The sequence below is a fragment of the Cyanistes caeruleus genome, chromosome 8 (assembly GCF_971803275.1).
Source record: "Cyanistes caeruleus chromosome 8, bCyaCae1.hap1.1, whole genome shotgun sequence".
NCBI classification, from domain to species: domain Eukaryota; kingdom Metazoa; phylum Chordata; class Aves; order Passeriformes; family Paridae; genus Cyanistes; species Cyanistes caeruleus.
Genome location: NC_141708.1, coordinates 5,433,289 through 5,439,715, shown reverse-complemented (window position 1 = coordinate 5,439,715; position 6,427 = coordinate 5,433,289).

Sequence of the window (6,427 nt, the reverse complement as noted above, 5' to 3'; positions counted from 1 at the left end):
AAAAATCCAGCATGTGAGAAGTTTGTGTAATTCTGACAAATCTGCAAGCCATCAAACAGACAATTATCTCAGCAAAACAGTAGTGGGAGGCAATGGGAGCACTTAAATCCCACTGGAAATATCACCAATACACAAAAAAAATCACAGAAACCACTGCTAGCAGACAATTCAACAGTTGTTTTATTTCCACCTCAGCCAAATCCCATCCTGAACACACAGTAACACATTGCTAAGCTCTGTTCACAGAGGGAACTTGGATGGGCTCCCCATCTCACTGAAAATTATGGATATTTTCCACTTAAATGCACAAGGCCAAGATCTCATTCCTGGGAATTGGTGACACCAGAAGACTGAACACAAGAATCAATTGCATTTGTGCTTCCAAAATAAACAACAGCACAATACCTTCCAGCTGAAGGGATTTGGCCTGCACCCCTGGACCTCTGCCTTTGCACCAAGGCCAAAAGCTGTTAGCTGGTAAAGATTTCTTGGCTTTTTGAGAGGATTAAAAAATATGAAAGTTTGCTGCTCTGCTGGGGGAACTGCTCGGCAGCTGCACATGTTTTTTCCAGGCAGATGTGTGAGACAGGCACAACATTTGGGACACAACTGGAAATTCTGTGCGAGCACCAGAAGAGCAGGGTGTAACACCCAGCAGCAGCAGGCCCCAGAGGGGCAAAGCTGGGAGAGGTAAAGCACGTGGAGAGGCACATGGGAAAGGAGCAGGGTGGGAGAAGACAGCTTGGACATGCACTTCCCTAAGTATTTTTAAGTCATATCCACTAGTGCCAGGTATTCCAGGCAGAACATTTACACTGAAGCAGTACAGACATCACCAGATTTTATTTTTCTTTCAGAATCAGGTCACAAAGCCCAAAGTTTCTATTTTAAGTCTTAGGATCTCATACTCCTAGGACAAATACATCATCTTTGAGCCAGTGTACTGACAAGAAGCTATAAGACTTAATGTCAAGGATTTGGGGCTGAGGGAGTACATGAGAACGGGGAGAATGTTTGGAGGTCAGATCATGCTCACAATGCCTGTGCTGGTGTCTCCAGCAGACCCAAGAGAGCCCAGCTCCTTGTCCATTCATGTAACGGAAAACCTGACCCACAAATCTGCCACAAATTGACCTCTAGAATCCAAGATTTTGGGTTCCTTTCCCCTCCTTGATACAAATGTTTCCAAGATCTGTTTCTGCCCCGTTTCCTGTAGAGGCAGAATCCCAGATGGGCACACCAGTGCCTGTGCTCTGTGCTCCCGATGCTGCTCTGTGTGTTCTGCTCTCATGTTCAAGACCCAGCGCCTCATCAGATAAAACGACTTCAGGAAATTTTCCTTCCAGGTGAATTCGGTGGAGATTTTCAGGCATGGCTCATTTGCTGGTGTTTTTTTCATCTTTTTCCACAGATAAGCTGCAACACCCATATATAGCAAATTATGACTTAATTCAAATTGTGTCTGTGTCCACATGCCACATCTCTATGTTTTTACATTGATTTTTAGACCTTGCATCACTTTTTTACCAGATTTTCCTTAATTTCACAAGGCAAAATTTCCCTTAAAAATCAACCCCCACACGTGTTCCATAACCTCTGGCTGCAGGCCAGGCAATACAGAGAGGATGGCATGCTCTCAGTACTTACCACGTCGTTGCACTCACACCTAAGGAACTGGGTACCATTAAAGTGGAAATCTGTTAAAATAGTCAAGTGCGCTTAAAAGTGACCCTGAAAGCTTTTGAGCCTCGTCCTGCTTCATTCTGCACATGCATGACTTGTTAGCACAGGGTGTGAGAGCAAGCCTTGGGCTGCTTATCATCCCAAACCAGGGCAGCCTTGAATTTGGATAAAATACAGCAAATTTCCCACTGACACTGGCAGGAACAGGTGTGAGTGTGTGTAGGGGGAAAGAGAATGTGCAAGACACTCAAAAAGGCAGACACACGCTTGATAATGTGATTTCAGACAAAGATTCTATTTTAAAATTTGACTTGTATTCTGAAGAGTAATTTTACTTAAATTTAAATAGCTGGATTTGAAAAGAAATTAAAGGAGTTGTGCTTAGCTGTTGCCATTGCAAAAATCTATTCTGGAACATGCTGAGCTATGAATAACACCACAGAAAATTCATAAAATGCACAGCTCATTTCAACGCTAAACTGCAGTTGAAAGACTCAAAATTAATCAACAGATTATGAGAACCCCAACTCATGATTTAAACCTGATTTCATTTACATCAACATAATGCAAGTGATCTCAGTAGAGGTGGAACTTACTTATGTGATTATAAGGATTTAAAATTAGAAATGTTAACAATGAGGAGAGGAGGCCTTCAAAGGAGGAAACTCTTTTCTCTACAAAAAATCCCAGCCCTTTAAAATTGGATTTTAGACTTTAAAAGGTTAAGGGCAGAAAAGAAGACTAGATACTGCACTGCAAACTAAACACTGGCCAGAAAATGAGGCATTTTCATCAAGACTTCACGCACAAAAATCATAGATTGTTCAGAGCACCACAGGTTCAATAAAAGCAGGTTTCAAACTTGATCCGTGTTCATCTTAACATCTTGATGTTCGTGATGGGCTGGCAAACACTGCTTGAAAGCTTTTCCTTCCACATCAGCCAATGCTGAAATGCAGAGAGTATCATGAGCCTGCAGGGACTCAGATTTATGGGGTTTTTACCTAAATGCTTCAGCACAGACATTTTCAGTTTCACCACAAAGCAGTGAGTGACCGGCTGGTAGAACACAGCACAGCACAGTTAACCGTGGTCCTTTCAGAGGAGCAGTGCTAAGATCTGGGGTGGTTTTTCACAGTTCAAAGCCAAGAGTCACTTTCGAGTTTGATTAACCTTAAACCAACAAACCATTTTTAGTTTCAAACCACGGTTTCTAAGTCTTAGCTAAATGCAGTTACTGACTGAAAGTTCACCGATACCAGAGTAAAACAGCAGATAATAAAAGGTTTTAATCTTTCAATAAAATAGACACAGAATAAATCTAAACATAACCTTCCTGCAAGGTACACAGCACAAAACAGCCTTGAAGAGAATTTTTGTAGAAAATCATATTCTATTTCAGGCTTGCCTAAATAAATCAGGGGAAATCGTCCAGCACTCCTCACTTTGAACTCACAGAAAGCTCTGACTCACTCCTTTGTAATACTTTCTAGTATAAGGAGGTTCACAGGGTCAACTTTTATCCCTAATCTTGTGGAACATTCCTCAGTACCTCCAACTCCAACAGCCTTATGTGTGCCAAAACACAGACTGCAGAACTCTGGCAGTGAATTAAAACATGTATTAATTGAATTACAGGCTGAGTAACTCCAGTAGTGCTCCTACCTTACATTACTTACACCTATGTATCTTCATAAATTGCACTCAGCAAAAAACAAGACCAAGTGTTTCAAAACTTGACATTTAAGTGTGATTGTGATTTTTTCACACTTTTATGCTCTTTGCATCTGACAGGGAAGAAAATGTTTCATTAGATTAATATTAAATGCATAACAACCTTATTGTTAAACCACTTTTTTTTCTTCAACTTTGTTCTATAAAGAAGAAAGAATTGTATTTTCCTTTTACACTGCCTTTAAATTTCAAAGACAAATGTCTTTTTTTTTTACCTACAGGACTTAAAACCAGCTTTCAGAAAATAAAGCAGCACTATGAATAAAGTGTTGAGATGAAGAAATGGTTTTCAATAAGCAATTTCACAGCAATAAAAATTTTGACTTGGTAAAATATTCATATATTCAACCAGAAATGAAATAAGAAATCATCATCAAAACCTTAAAAGCATTCTAAGCCCTTCTGGACTACACATAGGTGGGACTGAATGGGGGTTGGAGTAAAGGAAACCCAGCTTTTGTGAATTGTTCAGTCTGGTATGAACCTGAAGATAAAAAAAAAAAATATATATACTTAACACATGCTTTCAACACCCATCTATAAATATTAGAACAGGTATAGAGAACAGAAATCAAAGATTTTTGTATTACAGGGGAATATTAAAAATGATACCTGAGGTCAGTATGTTTCTGCTAAGAACCAGATGCAAATACAACAGACTTGTCTCCTGGTGCATGAAAAGCAAGTACAGCTCTGTTGACTAGAAACACAATTAAAGTGAGAAACACAGCAAAAAGGGGTGTGGAAAATGAGCCATGCATGGCCCTGACAATAACTGAATCAGAACTCACAATTCAAGTACCCATAGGCATTTTCTACAGTGAAAATAATTATAAAGGATGTCTGTTTCTACAACCTCAGTAAACTCAGCCATACCTAGATCCCTCAAACAAATATCTTTCATCTTTCACTCAGAAGTCACAGACAGGACAAACTCCAGAAATACCTTTCAGTAAGGTTTTGCTGCAGAAGCATTTCAAGGAAATATAAACTTCTAAGTCATGCAGCTTGTCAGACACTTGGCACTAGACACTGTGACCTTGGAAGATGAATTCAAAGTAAAATGTCACATACCTTGGCAAATTTCTATGCATACATCTTGTAGGACAGTTTCTGTGTTCTTCCATAAAAACCCACAGAACAAAGAGGTGCTGGAAGAAACTCTTTCAGAAGTCATTGTGAACACAGCATCACCTTGTGTATTGGCCTTAAGTCTTCAAAACGCAGTATACTTTCAGCAATATCTGTTGATCCTCTGACCTCAGGTATCGACTGTTTCAAAATGTATCAGCAATACATGGGAACAGTTGTTACGCTTCTGGAACAAGATCTTGTTATATGCATACTGCGAGTTTATATAGATTTGTTCCCTTATGAAAACATCCATTATATCCATAAAATTTGAGATGTTTTTGGACCTTCATATCCTTGTTTCATAGAATACATAAATCCGAGTAGGAGGCAAGATTCACCTAGGAATATTGTCCTAGAAACATTCACATTTTATTTTTCTTAGTCTAAAATCAGCCATGTTTCTAGATAATGTCACAAACACAAATTCCTCCTACAAAACCACAGCATGTACCTGCAAATGAAAGAAGCCCCAGTTCACACCAAGATAGCTGGAGTTCAGAAAACACTGCACCTCCGCTTTCTCTGAGTACTTGCAAATATAGAGAACAGATTTATTCTGTACAGAACACAAGCTTTGCAATTTACCAAAGCAAGGAGCAAGGTATAAATATTTCAAGCCTTTGACTGTACGAGGTCTGGTGCAGCAGCTGTAGGATGGAACAGCAGCTCAAAGCAGTTGAGTCCAAGGTCTATTTGTGTAGACTCCTTGTGCTTTCTGGTGCATGTAAAACTCAAGTAGAAATGGTTCTACAAAGGTATATTGCAAAATTAAATAATCCTTTTAATAACTTTAAGAGGGTAATTTTCCCCCCAGTCAGTACCTGAGTTGGAAGATTTAGAATAAGCAATAAATTATACCAACTGGTCTTTCCCATCACACTTGACAACCCAGTATTAAAGGAGACAAATTGTTTGTGGAGTGAAAAAGATCTGCCCCATTGAATGGAAAAAACCCATGAAGGGCATTTTTCATGGAACAGCAGCCCAGTAATAACTATTCATTTATTAAGGTCAAAGAACTAGCTACTCAGATGGAGGACAGCAGCTTTTCATCATCCCCTGTGATATTTATACTTCTACACAGTTGGCTCTAGTAAGTCAATTTCCATCCAGGAAATGTGAGCATTATCCAGTGTTTCATGTGGTAGACCTACAATTCTTACTCAGTTCTTATCCATCCCTGTTCCAGAAGTTGTCAAGCACGGGAAGATGTTCAACAACCAGCTGTGCATATCTGAAACTACTTCAATTATAGAAACAAAAAGGTCAATATAGACATGCAACAGAATGCCAAACTATGACATTTACATTAAGCAAAAGTCTACAAATTCAGATGCTTAATGCAATTTTCTCCTTTATTTGTTTAGTCACCTTCAGTGTTCTAGGTTGGCTGATTAATATGCACCTATTGTCTGAGGAACCAAAGAGGTTATGTGGTTTCTACTTTTGTAATTTTAAAGCCGTATTATTTTAAGCAAGCAGAAGAAACAAGTTTGTGTCTGAATGGTTACAACCCTCGGGGTACTGCTGCAGTGTCTGTGTAAACCTGTTGTGATCTTAAATGTGTTTGACAATCTGCCTTGGCACTGCTGCTGCTGCACCAGGCACACTGGGCTCTACCACATCTTCTCACCATCCTTCCCCTTCCTCCTCCTCCTCCTCCTCCCTTCCATGCCAGCAGCTGGGAAAGACAGCTGCTGAGAATCTGGGATCTGTGAGAACCAGGTTCATGCAAGGAATGGTAACTGAACCACTGTTTAACAAGGGAAACATTCAAACACCATCATCCATCAGTACAGAAAAGGCAGTTTACACTGAATTCCCTGACAACTCCATTAAGTGTTTTTCTTCTAAACAAAAAACAGTCTGTGCAACT